The sequence below is a fragment of the Manis javanica genome, chromosome Y (assembly GCF_040802235.1).
Source record: "Manis javanica isolate MJ-LG chromosome Y, MJ_LKY, whole genome shotgun sequence".
Lineage (NCBI taxonomy): Eukaryota > Metazoa > Chordata > Mammalia > Pholidota > Manidae > Manis > Manis javanica.
In genome coordinates, this window is record NC_133175.1 from 2,547,645 (window position 1) to 2,565,278 (window position 17,634).

At 36.9% G+C, this 17,634-nt stretch overlaps 1 long non-coding RNA gene across 1 annotated transcript in view; it reads right to left on the reverse strand.

Moving 5' to 3' along the window:
- The window catches only part of LOC140847560 (uncharacterized), a 29,105-nt gene extending 12,967 nt beyond the window's left edge, over positions 1 to 16,138 (reverse strand). Inside the window, exons 1-2 of the long non-coding RNA XR_012127620.1 lie at positions 15,916 to 16,138; positions 15,239 to 15,354 (exon numbers count right to left, since the gene is read on the reverse strand). This is a non-coding gene — a long non-coding RNA (uncharacterized lncRNA). The remainder of the gene's footprint in view (positions 1 to 15,238; positions 15,355 to 15,915) is intronic.
- Between the last annotated feature and the right edge of the window lie 1,496 nt (positions 16,139 to 17,634).

Consider the following 17,634-nt stretch of genomic DNA (forward strand, 5'->3'; position numbering starts at 1 on the left):
AGGGAGTCAATGCTCAATGCACAATCATTAATCCAACTCAAGCCGAATTCTCATCAGTCCCCAATTTTCTGAAGCATAACGAACAAGTTCTTACATTGTGAAAAAATTCTAACATAGTGAATAAGTTCTTACATGGTGAACAGTACAAGGGCAGTCATCACAGAAACTTCCGGTTTAGATCATGCATTATGAACTATAAACAATCAGGTGAAATATGAATATTCGTTTGGTTTTTATACTTGATTTATATGTGGATCCCACTTGTTTCCCTATAATATTATTTTTATTTTTAATAAAATGCTGAAGTGGTAGGTAGATTCAAGATAAAGGTAGAAAACATAGTTTAGTGTTGTAAGAGAGCAATTGTAGGTGATCAGGTGTGTGCCTGTAGACTATGTGTTAATTCAAGCTAGACAAGAGCATTAAAACATCCACGGATGCAGAAGATTTCTCTCAAAACAGAGGGGTGGTGAGGTTTTAAGCCTCACCACTATTGCTCCCCAATTTCTCACCTGATGGCCCCCCTGTGACTGTGCCTGTCTTAGGTTGTTCCTCCCTTGAGGAATCTTACTCATCTCTGGCTAACCAGTCATCTTCCAGGGCTATAGAGGGAGATGTAAAGTTGGTAAGTGAAAGAGAAGCCATATTGTTTTAAAAGGTTAGCTTTTTACTTCTTTGCAGATTTATGCCCTGTGGATTCTATACCCAGCATTTGTCTTGAGGTATCTTTACCACTTGGAGGAATTATGATACTTGGTAAATTTGATATGAGGCACGAATTCTATTTAAGGGTTGTAATTAGGAAGGAAGAAGAAAAGCTGTAGAGGTAGCAGACGGAAGAATACATGGGAGGATTAATTATTTCTTTGTCATATCTTCTTGTAGAGTAACTTAAGTATGTATAGGTTTTAACTACTAATTAAATTGCCCACACATATTAACATAATAGGAATACAGTTACATAACCAAAGGAGATCTATAATTACCAGCCATCACCAGTGAAGTCAAGAAAACCAGTTAGGCACCCTAGGCATTTGTGAAAATTTGTCTGGGATATGATGGATATTGTCCAAGTGTACTTGAACAACCTGAAATAAATCAGACAAATTAAAACAACCCATTCCTGGGAACTGTTCACATCCCATATGTTCTTTTAAAAGTAGATACTCTGTAGTCATAAGATTTTGGAGCGCTACAACTTGCACTTCTCCTAATTCTTGGTTGAGTTCCAACAGTATCGATCCAGTCAAATTTTTTGCTTTAATGAAAGCACAGGCCAGCTTAGATATCCCCTCCTTCATTCCAATGGAAAGTCCAGGAACCAGTGGGATGGATGCAGCTACAACTGCAACATCACCTGGATCTTTGTTGAGGTTTTTTGATGATCATCTTCTGGTATGACTCTTCCAGAGAGTGCTGATGTTCTAAGTTCTTCTTCATATCGTATCGTAGTTCATTTTCTGGGTAGCCAAATTAGGCTTTGATCCTCTGTATGAACACAAATGGACCCTTTGCCCTCACTTTGATATGCCCTTTATACCATTGTGTAGAACTTATTGGAGATCACCACACAGGAACTGCTTTTTTTGTTGTTGTTGTTATCATTAATCTACACTTATATGATGAATATTATATTTACTAGGCTCTCCCCTATACCAGGTCCCCCACTATAAACCTCTTTACGGTCACTGTCAATCAACATAGCAAAATGTTGTAGAATCACTACTTGTCTCCTCTGTGTTGTACAGCCCTCCACTTTCTCCCATCCCCGATGCATGCTAATCTTAATACCCCCCTTCTTCTTCTCTCCCCTTATCCCACCCTATCTACCCATCCACCCCAGTCCCTTTCCCTTTGGTACCTGATAGTCCATTGTTGAGTTCTGTGATTCTGCTACTGTTTTGTTCCTTCAGTTTTTCCTTTGTTCTTATACTCCACAGATGAGTGAAATCATTTGGTATTTTTCTTACTCCACTTGGCTTATTTCGCTAAGCATAATACCCTCCAGGTCCATCCATGTTGCTGCAAATCCATGTTTATGCCTGAGCAGTGTGCCGTTGTGTATATGTACCAAATCTTCTTTATCCATTCATCTATCGATGGACATTTAGGTTGCTTCCAATTCTTGGCTATTGTAAATAGTGCTGTGATAAACATAGGGGTGTATCTGTCTTTCTCAAACTTAATTGCTGCGTTCTTAGGGTAAATTCCTAGTAGTGGAATTCCTGGGTCAAATGATAAGTCTGTTTTGAGCATTTTGATGTACCTCCATACTGCTTTCCACAATGGTTGAACTAATTTACATTCCCACCAGCAGTGTAGAAGGGTTCCCCTTTCTCCACAGCCACGCCAACACTTGTTTTTGTTTGTCTTTTGGATGGCAGCCATCCTTACTGGTGTGAGGTGATACCTCATTGTAGTTTTAATTTGCATTTGTCTGATAATTAGCGATGTAGAGAATCTTTTCATGTGTCTGTTGGCCATCTGCATTTTTTAGAGAACTGTTCAGTTCCTCTCCCATTTTTTAATTTGGTTATTTGTTTTTTGTTTGTTGAGGTGTGTGAGCTCTTTATAGATTTTGGACGTCAAGCCTTTATCGGATCTGTTATTTTCAAATATGTTCTCCCATACTGAAGGGTTCCTTTTTATTCCATTGATGGTGTCTATTGCTGTACAGAAGCTTTTCAGCTTTATATAGTCCCACTTGTTCAATTTTGCTGTTGTTTTACTTGCCCGAGGAGATATGTTCAAAAAGAGGTCACTCATGTTCATGTCTAAAAGGTTTTTGCCTATGATTTTTCTCAGAGTTTTATGGTTCCATGACTTACATTCAGTTCTTTGATCCAATTTGCATTTACTTTTGTGTACGGGGTTAGACAATGGTCCAGTTTCATTCTCCTACATGTAGCTGTCCAGTTTTGCCAGCACCATCTGTTGAAGAGACTGTCATTTCACCATTGTATGTCCATGGCTCCTTTATCACATATTAATTGACCGTATATGTTTGAATTCATGTCTGGAGTCTCTAATCTGTCCCCTGCTCTGTGGTTCTGTTCTTCTGCCAGTACCAAATTGTCTTGATTACTATGGCTTTGTAGTAGAGCTTGAAGTTGGGGAGTGAGATCCCCCCCTACTTTCTTCTTCTTTTTCAGGATTGCTTTGGCTATTCTGGGTCTTTGGTGTATCCATATGAATTTTTGAATTATTTGTTCCAGTTCATTGAAGAATGTTGCTGGTAATTTGATAGGGATTGCATCAGATCTGTATATTGCTTTGGGCAGGATGGCTATTTTGATTATATTAATTCCTCCTAGCCATGAGCATGGGATGTTTCCATTTGTTAGTGTCCCCTTTAATTTCTCTTAAGAGTGTCTTGTAGTTTTCAGGGTATAGGTCTTTCACTTCTTTGGTTAGGTTTATTTATAGGTATTTTATTCTTTTTTTATGCAATTATGAATGGAATTGTTTTCCTGATTTCTCTTTCTATTGGTTCATTGTTAGTGTATAGGAAAGCTACAGATTTCTGTGTGTTAATCTTGTATCCTGCAACTTTGCTGTATTCCGATGTCAGTTCTAGTAGTTTTGATGTGGAGTCTTTAGGGTTTTTTATGTACAATATCATATTATCTGCAAATAGTGATGGTTTAACTTCTTTACTGATCTGGATTCCATGTATTTCTTTATTTTGTCTGATTGCCATGGCTAGGACCTCTAATACTATGGTAAATAACAGTGCGGAGAGTGGGCATCCCTGTCTAGTTCCCGATCTCAGAGGAAATGCTTTCAGTTTCTCGCTGTTCAGTATAATGTGGGCTGTGGGTTTATTATATATGGCCTTTATTATGTTGAGGTACTTGCCCTCTATTCGCATTTTGCTGAGAGTTTTTATCATGAATGGATGTTGAATTTTGTCAAATGCTTTTTCAGCATCTATGGATATGATCTTGTGGTTTTTGTCTTTCTTTTTGTTGATGTGGTGGATGATGTTGATGGATTTTCGAATGTTGTACCATCCTTGCATCCTTGGGATGAATCCCACTTGGTCATGGTGTATGACCCTTTTGATATGCTGTTGAATTCTGTTTGCTAATATTTTATTGAGTATTTCTGCATCTACATTCATCAGGGATATTAGTTTGTAATTTTCTTTTTTGGTGGGGTCTTTGCCTGGTTTTGGTATTAGAGTGATGTTGGCTTCATAGAATGAGTATGGGAGTATTCCCTCCTCTTCTATTTCTTGGAAAACTTTAAGGAGCATGGGCATTATGTCTTCTCTGTGTGTCTGATAAAATTCCAAGGCAAATTCGTGCAGCCCCAGAGTTTTGTTCTTGGGTAGTTTTTTGATTACCATTTCAATTTTTTGCTCGTAATTGGTTTGTTTAACTTTTGTATTTCTTCCTTGGTCACCCTTGGGAGGTTATATTTTTCTACGAAGTTGTCCATTTCTTCTAGGTTTTCCAGCTTGTTGGCATGTAGGTTTTCATAGTAGTCGTTAATAATTGTTTGTATTTCTGTGGAGTGTGTCATGATTTTTCTGTTCTCATTTCTAATTCTCTTGATTTGTGTTGATTCTCTTTTTCTCTTAATAACTGACTAGAGGCTTATCTATTTCGCTTACTTTCTCAAAGAACTAGCTCTTGGTTTCATTGATTTTTGCTATTGTTTTATTTTTCTCAATTTTGTTTATTTCTTCTCTGATCTTTATTATGTCCCGCCTTCTGCTGACTTTAGGCCTCATTTGTTCTTCTTTTTCTAGTTTCAATAATTGTGATGTGAGACTATTCATTTGGGATTATTCTTCCTTCTTCAAGTGTGCATGGATCGCTATATACTTTCCTCTTAGGACTGCTTTCTCTGCGTCCCACAGATGTTGGGGCTTTGTGTTGTTGTTGTCATTTGTTTCCATATATTCCCTGATCTCTATTTTGATTTGTTCATTGATCCATTGATTATTTAGTAGCATGTTGTAAAGACTCCATGTGTTTGTGAGCCTTTTTGTTTTCTTTGTAGAATTTATTTTTACTTTTATACCTTTGTGGTTGGAAAAGTTGGTTGGTAGAATTTCAATATTTTGGAATTTACTGAGGCTCTTTTTGTGAGCTAGTGTGTGGTCTATTCTGGAGAATGTTCCATGTGCACTTGAGAAGAATGTATATCCTGTTGCTTTTGGGTGTAGAGTTCTATAGATGTCTATTAGGTCCATCTGTTCTAGTGGTTGTTCAGTGCCTGTGTGTCCTTACTTATTTTCTGCCCAGTGGATCTATCCTTTGGGGTGAGTGCTGTGTTGATGTCTCCTAAAATGAATGCATTGCAGTCTATTTCCCTCTTTAGTTCTGTTAGTATTTGTTTCACATATGCTGGTGCTCCTGTATTGGGTGCATATATATTTAGAATGGTTATATCCTCTTGTTGGACTGAGCCCTTTATCATTATGTAGTGTCCTTCTTTATCTCTTGTTACTTTCTTTGTTTTGAAGTCTATTTTGTCTGATATTAGTACTGCAACCCCTGCTTTCTTCTCACTGTTGTTTGCCTGAAATATGTTTTTCCATCCCTTGACTTTTAGTCTGTGCATGTCCTTGGGTTTGAGGTGAGTTTCTTGTAAGCAGCATATAGATGGGTGTTGCTTTTTTATCCATTCCATTACTCTGTATTTTTGATTGGTGCATTCATTCAGTTTACATTTAGGGTGACTATTGAAAGATATGCTCTTATTGCCATTGCAGGCTTTAAATTCGTGGTTACCAAAGGTTCAGGCTTAGCCTCTTTAGTATCTTACTGCCTACATTAGCTCACTTATTGAGATGTTATATACACTGTGTGGAGATTCTTTTCTTCTCTCCCTTCTTATTCCTCCTCCTCCATTCTTCATATGTTGTGTGTTTTGTTCTGAGATCCTTTTAGGAGTCCTCCCATCTAGAGCAGTCCCTGTACAGTGCCCTGTAGAGGTGGTTTGTGGTAATCAAATTCCCTCAGTTTTTGCTTGTCTGGGAATTGTTTAATCCCGCCATCATATTTAAATGATAGTCGTGCTGGATACAGAATCCTTGGTTCAAGGCCCTTCTGTTTCATTGCATTATATATATCATGCCATTCTCTTCTGGCCTGTAGGGTTTGTGGCGAGAATTCTGATGTTATCCTGATGGGTTTTCCTTTATAGGTGACCTTTTTCTCTCAAGCTGCCTTTAAAACTCTTTCCTTGTCCTTGATCCTTGCCATTTTAATTATTATGTGTCTTGGTGTTGTCCTCCTTGGATCCTTTCTGTTGGGGGTTCTGTGTATTTCCATGGTCTATTCGATTATTTCCTCCCCCAGTTTGGAGAAGTTTTCAGCAATTAATTCTTCAAAGACACTTTCTATCCCTTTTGCTGTCTCTTCTTCTGGTACCCCTATAATACAGATATTGTTCCTTTTGGATTGGTCACATGGTTCTCCTTTTAACTCTCTCTATGTCAGCTTCTATACGTTCCTGTTCTCTGGTTTCTATTCCTTCAATGGCCTCTTGCATCTTATACATTCTGCTTATAAATCCTTCCAGCATTTATTTCTCCTGTGTAATCTCCTTCCTGGCATCTGTGATCTCCCTTTGGACTTCATCTCTTAGCTGTTGCATATTTCTCTGCATCTCTGTCAGCATGTTTATGATTTTTATTTTGAATTGTTTTTCAGGAAGACTGGTTAGATCTGTCTCCTCAGGTGTTGACTCTGTGATCTTTGTCTACCTGTCGTTTTGCCTTTTCATGGTGATAGAGATAGTTTGCAGAGCTGATATGAGTGAAGAAGAAAGAGCTTTTCTTCTTGTTGGTTTGTGGCCTTCCTTTCCTGGGAGAATAGCAATGTCTAATGGCTTGTGCTGGGCAACTGTGCATAGACAGGGCTTCTGCGTCCTGCCCAGGTGCTATGGAGTTTATCTCCACTGTTGCTGTGGGCATGACCTGGCTCAGGCTGCTGCTCCAAAATGGTGGAGGTCTATTGAAGGGGGAGGGGCCTGGAGGCTATTTATCTCCAAAGGGTGCCTCTGTGCTCCCTGCTGCCAAGGGGGTCAGGGTGCCCAGAGAACCCGAGATTCTCTGCCTCTGGACTAAGTGTCCTGCCCTGCCCCTTTAAGACTTCCAAAAAGCACTCTCCAGACCAAAACAACAAAAGCAACCAAAAAAAAAATTGAATAATTTTAAAAAAGAGAAAAAAACACCATTTTCTTTCCCCTCAGGTGCTGTTCTCAGGCACCTGGTCACCGATCTTGCTTCCCTGCTTCACTAGTACTGGGGTCCTTGTCCCTTTAAGACTTCCAAAAACCACTCACCAAAAAAAAAAAAAAACAATGGCTGCTCCTGTTTCTTTGTTCTTTGGTGATGGCCTTAGCCACCCGCTCAGCAGTCCTGCCGCCCTGTTTCCCTAGAATCCAGGACCCCACGCATGCACTGTGTCTGCGCTCTGGTCTGGAATCCTGGGGCTGGGTGTTAAGCAGTCCTGGGCTCCTTCTCCTTCCCTGCTGACTCTTCTCCTCCTGCTGGGAGCTGGGGGAGGTGTGATTGGGTCCCGCCGGCCTGGGGCTTGTGTCTTACCCCCTTCGTGAGGCGCTGGGTTCTCTCAGGTGTGGATGTGGTCTGGATGTTGTTGAGGATGAAATTTTGACCAAAAAGAATAAACAACTTAAAGGAAAAGTAAGTTCCTGAATGCATCTCCTCAGGAAAGGAAAACAAAATACAAAATGAACAAAAGGAACTACATCATACCAAAAAGCTCCTGTCCAGCAAAGGACACCATCAACAGAACAAAAAGGCCTCCTACAGTATGGGACATTATACTTGCAAATGGCAGATCCAACAAGGGGTTAACATACAAAATACATAAGGAACTCACATGCCTCAAAAACCATAAAGGAAATAATCCTATTACAAAATGTGTGGAAGATACAAACAGGCATGTCTACAAAGAACAAATTCAGATGGTCAACAGGCACATAAGGAGGTAATGAAAATTAAAACCACAGTGAGATACCACCTCACACCAGTTAGTGTGGAAAACATAGCAAAGACTAGGAACAACAAATGCTGGCCAGAATGCAGAAAAAGGGAAACCCTCCTACACCACTGGTGGGAATGTAAACTAGTTCAATCATTGTGGAAAGCAGCATGGAGGTCATTAAAAAAAACTCAAAATAGAAATTCCATTTGACCCAGAATTCCACTCCTGGCATTTACCCTAAGAATGCAGGCTCCCACTTCCAAAAAGACATAAGCACCCCTATGTTTATCGCAACACTATTTACAATAGCCAAGATAGGGAAGCAAGCTAAGTGCTATCAGTAGATGAGTGGATCAGGAAGATATGGCCCAGATGGTTGGAGCTAGAAGGTATATGATCAGTGCAATAAGTCAGGCGGGGAAATCCAAGTACAAAATGATTTCACTCATGTGCAGCATGATAACAAAGCAAACACTGAAGGAGCAGAACAGCAGCAGATTCACAGAGCCCACAATGCACTAACAGTTGCCAAAGGGATAGGGACTGGGACATGTGGGCCGGAAGGGAGGAAGGAGGGGAATAAGAGGCATTACGATTGGCACACATAACTTGGAGGCGGGCACGTGGAGGGCAGTATAGTACAGGGGAGTCCAGTCGTGACTCTATTCCTCTTACTATGCTGATGGACAGTGACTGTAATGGGGTACGTGGTGGGGGGGACTTATAACGGGGGAATCTAGTAACCACACTGTTGCTCATGTCATTGTATATTAATGATACTAAAATAAAAATAGAAAATGTTTATCAGATCAATTTCATAGAGCATCATAAGCAATTCCAAATGAAAATACAGCAAACTTTGCCATATGGTGAAACTACAAAATATATATTGTAGACAATGGGCTAAAACTGATCATGGAGAGCACATAATAATGTATATGGATGATGAATCAGTAGATTGTTCATCCAGAGTCAATGTAATGTTCTGCAAAATTGTATATTTCAAAATAATAATTATAAAATCTAAGACAAAAATCAGTAAATGAAAAGATGATCTAAGGAAAGGAAAAGAACTCGCAGCATCTGGTTTCAAAAAAGGATACTTCCTGAACTGATGAACTTGTGCCTTGATATGGAGTTCACAAAGCCACATCAGTTGTTTATACAAGTTCGCAGAAAACTTGAAGGAGCAAAAGTCTTCAACATCTGAAAAATTAGAAAAAAATTTGCTTACTCAAAAATAAAGTTGAAAAAATTAAATACTTTTCTATATTTATTAGAAGGATTGAATACTGAAAACAGAGTTCTTCATACATACCAATGACTTAAAACAAATGTCAATACAATATTAATATAACCACAAAATTGTAAAATCCTCTTTCCAAAATTGCAGTATATGAAAGAATCTAAGAAAATACACTTAATATTTTACATAGAAATTAATGTTCACAAACCTATCTTAGAAAAAGGAATGCCAAGACCTTAAAATTTTTAATAAAAATATAATCCAAATCACTGATATAAAATACACACATTGTCTTTCTAGTTCATGATTTTTAGTTTAAAATTTCAAAAATGAAAGAGAATAAAACACAATAACTGTACACAATTTCATTAAATGCTAATGTATAATGCAACAACCATTTAGATTTTATTAAAATATACCTCATTATTGGACTGATGCCCCCAAAATAGTGACAGAAAACCTTAAAACCACATCCCTCCACAAAATGACAATCGGGCAGGCCAAAAGAAGGGGGTTTCAGAATCAGCTGTTTCAGAACTCTGGAATGTAACTAAAATTTAAAGCAGAGGAACATTTCCTGAAGAAAGATGCTGCTACATTTCAGAAATAGATCCTTGTGGTGTTAAAGCACCCACTTACCTTAGTGACAGCAAATTCACAGCTTACTGAATACAGGGGAATACAGACCTTCTTCTCAAGGAATTGTAGATGCATGTTTCCACTCCGGGGCTTGTCTTTGTGCCTCCTGCTTTCGAGTTTACTCAAGAGAGGGAGCTACGCAGGGAACTGTCTAAAAAATTAGAAGAAATATACTACTAGGCTTAGCCATCTGAGGCAAGAGATAACTAATGGGACAAGCAGCATGTAGAACAACCTAGAAAGGACCAGCGGTTGGGAAAGTTAAGCATGAAGAAGTTAAGTGTTTTGAACCACTTCTTGTGTATCCCTAGAACATCAAGGAGGACACACACATGCCCAAGGCTGGACATATTCTCAGAAAATACCTGAAGAACCCCTAATTTCACATCAAGCTTACCTTCAGGATATGCCCAAGAGGAACGACTGAAGACTAAATCAGAACAGTAAAGAGCATGGCTAAAAATGAGTGAATGTCCCAACACAAATCCCATCTTAAAAGTCAGGGAAATTTTTGTTTTGTTTGGCTGTAGGATTGAAGCAAATTTCACTAAAATGACTGGTTGACTAAAAGTTAATGAATCAGGAATGTTCAAATCCCACACAAAACAAAGAAATTCTTTATAAAACAAAACAAAGCGTCTTTATAAAACGCTTTATAAAAGTGATTACAAGGCAGATACTTAGCACACAAACGAGGAAGCAGCCTTTTTCTGCCTTGGGGTAAAGGCAGAATGTGATCTTCAGTGTGGCCACATTATAATACTCCAAATTTTCAGTTGCAACAAAAATTATAAGAATGGTCTATTCCGGAATTTAAAAAAATGAACAAAACTATAAATAGAGAAGCAAAAACATTGGACTCATCACCATGAATTAAATCAACTGCTGCAAATACTCTCAAATGGCTAAAATTAGCTTGGGAACAGAAGAAAATGGGGTGAATGCCAAGCCAAAGGAAGTCTTAAAGAAAGAAATGTACACCTTTAAAAAGAACATAATCTGAAAAAATATGCAAAGCAGAAATAAAAATTCAAGGAAGGGATTCAACAGATAGGACAGAAGGCAGGGTCAGCAAACACGCAGATTGTTCAATAGAGATTAGTGTGAAGCGGAGAGGAAAAAGGATGTATGGATAATAATAAAGACTACAGTACAGCACTCAAGACAGCATGGTTTGGGAATAAGAATAGAAATATAAACTAATAAAATCAAATTGAGAGCCTAGAAATACAATTTACATCTATGGCTCCATGGATATTTAACAAGTCGGACAATACTGTTTAAGGGGGAAGAACAAACTCTTAAATTGATACCCACACGTAGAGTTGAACCTTTCTTTATAAAGCATGTGCAGAAATGAAAACACAGCAAAGGGGTAAGTTGTAATACCTGAAATTGTAAAACTCTCAGAAGAAAATATAGGGCGAAATCTCCATGCCATTTGTTTACACATTTGTTTAAGTATAATACCGAAAACAGAGGCAAAAAAGGAAAAACAGAGAAACTGTACTCCAGGAAAACTGAAAACTTTAGTGCCAATCAACGGACACTATCAAAAAGTGAAATGTCAACCCACAGAGTGGAAAACAGGTGAAACTCACATTGTTAAGATTATTACATCCAACATATATATGGAATTTGTGTACCTCAAAACCGAAAGACAATCCATTTAAAAATCAGCAAAGGATTTAAACAGATATTTTCCAAGAGATACAAATGACCAATAAGCACCTGAGAAAAAAGACTATTAATGAAATCAGCCACTAGAGAAATGTAAACATCAGTGAACATCACTTCACATCTAGTAGGGTGGAAATATTTTTTTGAAATGGAGAGTACCAATTGTTGACCAAAAAGAAATAACAGAACCTTCATATACTATACATAAGGAAATATAAAATAGCGCAGCCTTTGTGGGACATAGTCTGGCAGCTCCTCTAAAGTTAAGCACCACCACACAACCCGCCATTCTACACCTAGTGTAATACATAAAATAACTGAAAACAGACTGAGATACATGTACAATAATACTCACAACAGTATTAGTTACAGTAGGCTGGAAGTGGGTAAACTGTGTTCATTAACTAACAAGTGAATAAATAAAATACAGCACATAATAGAGTAGAATATAATTCCACAACGAAGTTTTAATGCATGCTGTCACCAGGATGAATCTTGAAAACATTATGCTAAGTCAAAGAAAACTACCACAAGAGACAGTATATTGTATAATTCTGTTTCATTGAATATTCAGAACAAGAGACGATATATCTATAATTCTGTTTTATGAAATGTTCAGAACAGATAAAGCCATAAGGAGAAAAGGCAGGTGAATGTTGGCTAAATGCTGCGGTATGGTGGAAGAGGGAGTGGTTGCTTGATAGAGACAGGATTTCAGTTTGGAAGAGAAAAATGTTTGGAACTTAACAGAAATGATGGCTGCACAACATCATAAACTGCACCTTTAAGAATTGTTGTTGCTTCAGTTGTGGTACATGAATAACATCACATTAAATAATGAAATAGGAAAAAGACGAGACGGTTCTTATGAGAAATTACAGATATTTCAACAGGGATATGCAAACATGCTCATTAACATCAGCCCTTTGGGAAATTAAAATCAAAATCTTGGGGAGGTATCACTTCACATTCATTATGATAGTTACAGCCATAACCCCAAAATTATCAAGTGTTAGCAAGCGTGTACAGAAAAGACAACCTTTACATCTTTACTACAGCAATGTAAAATGGTGCCACACTGAGGAAAACAATGTGAAGTTTCTCTGTAAATTAAACAATTAACTTAATAAGCTAATGCCAATCAAGGGATGCACAGAAATCAAGCTGTGATATAGCCATTTAGTAAAAAACCCTTCAGCCATAAAAAAGCACAAGTTCAAAGACATATTCTAACATAGACAGATCTTAAAAACATAATGCTAACTGAAAGAAAATGAGCACAAGAATAACATACTATTTAATGTTATTCATGGGAAATATCCAGAACAAGTTACTCTTTAAAAGAAGAAAAGCAAGTTAGTGCTGGTCAGGGATTTAAGGAGTAGTAAATGGGAAGTAACTGTTCAGTGTGGGAAAGGATTTCCCCTTAAGTGGTAAAAACAACTTGATAGAGGCAGTGTACACTTTACAAAGCACAGCACTGTAAATGTACTAATTCTTACTAAACTGATTATTTTCAGATAACTTTTTGTCATGTTAATTTTTAATATAAACTTTTGTATGTGGGAGAATATATTTTCAAATCACATATGTAAAAGTTCACTGTTCATAGTATAAAAAATAACTTATCCAATTTAACACAAGAAAAACAAATCAATTAAAATGGACAAAGGATAGGCATAAACCCTTTTCACAGAGATACACAAAAGGCCAAGAAGCTCGTGGAAAGACGCTTTACAACAATTGTCATTCAGACAATGTAAATCTAAACAGAACCACTACAAAGTCTCAAATTAAAAAATGGAAAATAACATGTTGCGGACGGGGAAAAACTGAATCCTCATAAATTCCCTTGTACAGGAAAATAATATGACACAGCCACTACAGAAAACTATTTGGCAGTTCTCCAAAAATTTTAATATAGTATTATCACATAACTCAGTACCTCCACTTTTGGCATAAGGCCAAATAAACAAAAGCAGGTGTCCAACAGAAAGGTACACAAATACTCACTCCACCATTATTCATAATGAACAACCCAAATATCGGTTAACTAATGAATGTGTAAATAAAATGTGGTAATCATCAATGAAATATTATTTATTCATGAAAAGGAATGAAGTACTGAAAAGTGTTAATAACATGAATGAATCTTGAAAATATTATGCCATTCACAAAAAGTGATGCACAAAAAGTGATTCCAATTACATGGAAAACTCAGATTGGGTAAATCAATAGATACGGAAAGGTGATTAACAAACATCAAGGGCTAGATTCAAAAATCAATGGAGAGAAATCCTTAGTGGGTGTGAGGTTTCCTAGTGACGTCATGAAAAGAACCCTAAAACTAGATAGTACTAGTGGTTGTATATTATGAATGCACTGGATGTCACTGAATGTAAACCTACAATAACACTATTTGATGTGTATTTCCCCACAACAGAAAAGGATCAGGCAAGATACATGCTTCAAAAACTGTATATTCAAGGGAGTATGTAAAAATGCTTCAGTATACAAGGTAAACATGCAACCTTCTGCTTAGAAATAAATAGACACGTGGATCTAATGGAATAATATTCTGATTTTATCTTTAAACTTAAGGCATGTAACTGAAACTATTCCACATATATGAAGAAGGAAGTACTAGAAGAGAAAGAATGATTGCTTCAGTTTAGTACTTACTATCAGACACTATTCCAAATCCTTATGTAAATCACATATCATTTTATCCTTCTAAAATTACACCATAGCATAAAAATATACTTTTATTATTAGCACTTTAGAAATGAAAAATCTCAGACTCAGTAAATTGAAATTACTTGCCAAATGGTTTCAACAAGCCTATCAAGTGATTTAATAGGGTGGCTGATACATGGGAGACTCATAAAAGGAACACATACCAATATATCAATACATCAGTGTCAGTGAAGGAATGTAGTATGGAATGAAAGTATTTATCCAAAAGAATTGATTGTCAGTGTTACAAATTTTATAATAAATAATAATAACAAAGAAAAAGTGATCGAGGTTGCAAGTATGTGTAAAGCATTAGATTGAACAAAGAGCGAGGAAATGAAAAGCAGAAAACTATGTTAATGGTTTATGATTTGTAGAGTTCATGTACTATACAGAATGGATAAATGATAATAACAAAAGGAAGCAAATGCAATACTAACTGCATTATTATAAAAGGGTAATCCAATGTATAACTTTGCTCCTGAATAGTAGCTCTCATATTTAACTGTATTAAGGAACACTTACTTGAGGGTATTTCATAGTTAGAATGGAGGAAAAAGATGGAGTATAAAGAAATTACAAAACAATTAGGCAATTCAATGATTAAATTATACTTGAAGCTCATTTGTGATTCAGTATATTCCTCTCTGATTTTAATAAATAGGCTAGAACACACTCTTTAATACCAGAAAAAAATGCACAAGAACACAATAAACTGAGTGAAATTAGTAGGAGAAAATACACTTAAGAGTACAATTGTGTACAAAGCTTAAATGTAACTAAATAAATCACACAAAAACTTGGAGAAAAACATGTAATGGATTGCATGACTATAATCAATGATGGATTCTGTGAATAGTATGCATGATTATAAAACAGATCAAAGAGATTCAAAACAAATTTTCAATTAATTCCATAAATCTTGGCTCCGTTATAATTAATAAATAGTTGTATACAAAGTAACACACACCTGGCAGAGTTCTTCCAAGTATTATTTAATGGAAGCGTTGTGCTGGATATCTTTTATAGCCTCCTTTAATTTTTGCCATGTTTCTTCAGTGTGCTTTTCCAGCATCAGGAATTTATCTAGCAAAAATTTCATGAAACAAATGATTTGGAAGACAATGTCAATGTTTATAAAATGTAACATTGTCATGCAGCTATGATGAACTTATAAGAATGAAGATGAACCACTACGTCATAGCACTCTTATTAATCAATCTTTTATCTTAATTCACTGTGCTAGTTGCATGATTTTACCCATTTTCTATAAACTTGTAAAAATTTAAGATTTTCTCTTTATATTAACAGGGGAAGACCATTTGTCAGTAATAATGCAGATATTTCACTAAGAAGACAGAATCTGTAATGGTGTGTCAATCTAGAATGGCATTGTCAAAACCCAAGACATTTGTGTTATTTTTTACAAAGAAACAAAGATCTGAAGAATTAAGTTATTTTCCAAAGGTCACAGTTTACCCTATGTTTGTATCCTGACTAGGATTCAGATGATCAGAATCTAAAGTCAATGTTTCTAGATCTTCTAAAAATCATGGCACCTCAAAAACTACTAATTACATTTACACTTTAAAATTTAAAAGCAGCGATAGGGAGACAAACTAAAATCATTAAATATTATTACATTACCTTTAAAGTTTTATTTTTTAACAACATCTTGACAGAGTCAGAGCCAGACTTGGTCCTGGACAAGCCGGACAGAGTCCTAGTGGTTGCAGTCAAGGCATCTGTATCCACTGAGAAAATAATCAAATTTCTTTATTTTAATTGCTCTTCTTCCACAGAGGTAGGAGCACATGACGATGATGTTGACTCTTCTTCAGCCATTTTCATATAAGGCCATATGAAATCCAAGAAAATCCCATTCCTAATTTGTCAAGAAGAAGACTTAAATTTACATTAAAAGGAGGAAGATGAAATGCAAATTAAAACCACAATGAGATATCACCTCACAGCAGTTAAGATGGCCAACATACCAAAGACAAACAACAAATATTGGCAAGGATGTGGAAATGGGAACCCTCCTACACTGCTGGTGGGAATGTAAACTAGTTCAACCATTGTGGAAAGCAGTATGCAGGTTCCTTAAAAACTCAAAATAGGAATATCATTTGACCCAGGAATTCCACTCCTAGGAATTTACCCTAAGAATGAAGAAGACCGGTTTGAAAAAGACAGATGCACCCCTATGTTTATCGCAGCACTGTTTACAATAGCCAAGAAATGGAAGCAACCTAAGTGTCCATCAGTAGATGAATGGATAAAGAAGATGTGGTACATACACACTATGGAGAATTATTCAGCCATAAGATGAACACAAATCCCACCATTGGCAACAACATGGATGGAGCTAGAGGGTATTATGGTCAGTGAGATGAGCCAAGAAGAGAAAGACAAGCATCCAATGATTTCAGACATCTGTGGAGTACAAGAACAAAGAAAAAACTGAAGGAGCAAAACAGTAGAAGACTCAGAGAACCCAAGAATGGACTGAGAATTACCAGTGGGAGAGGGACTGGGGAAGATGTGTGGGAAGGGCGGAATAAAGGGGGGAAAGAGGCAAAACGATTCGCACACACAATGTAGTAGGTGGGGGGACACAGGAAAGGCAGTATATACAGACAAGACAAGTAATGATTCTACAGCATCCTACTACACTCATGGACAGTGATTGAAGTGGGGGAAGTGGAGGGCAATTTATAGTACGGGGAGTCTATTAACCATAATGTCCTTTAAGTAATTGTCCATTAAACATACCAAATAACATAAAACAAAATTCTATAATATAAGAAAGGAGGAGGATAAGGAGCCCAAAGATGAGCAGGAAAGGCATCCAATGCTGCTCCCAACCCTTACTGCTATGTACCATCTCTTATTCTTTTAATAGTCGGAGGGGATGGGGGGAAAAAACATCAGCAAGTAGATCTAACGTTCAGAGTAACGGACAAGGCAGCCCTGGGGGCTAGATCAGGAGAGGGAAATATTCTGAAAACAGGAAAACATGTGTGAAGTTTTAAAATTAAAAACAAAAGGAGGAAGATAATCAAGAGCAAGGGAAAAAGAATAAGAAAACAAACAAGAAGTGAGTCTTTATAGCATGGTGAGAAATAGTAAAATTAGTTAAAAAGTGTTTTTAATCATAACATGAAGAGGGAGGAGATGGTAAGCAAACACTACACAGCAGTAGAAACAAGAGGAAGTAAAGCAAAATATTCCTCATGCAGAGAGACAGCAGAATTAAACCACCATAAAAGAATAAAATGTTTAAAACTCAGGTTCAAGGACAGAGGAGGCAACATTAGAGAGAATCAAACCTACAGGGTAAAGTGGAAAACCAAAAAGACACTT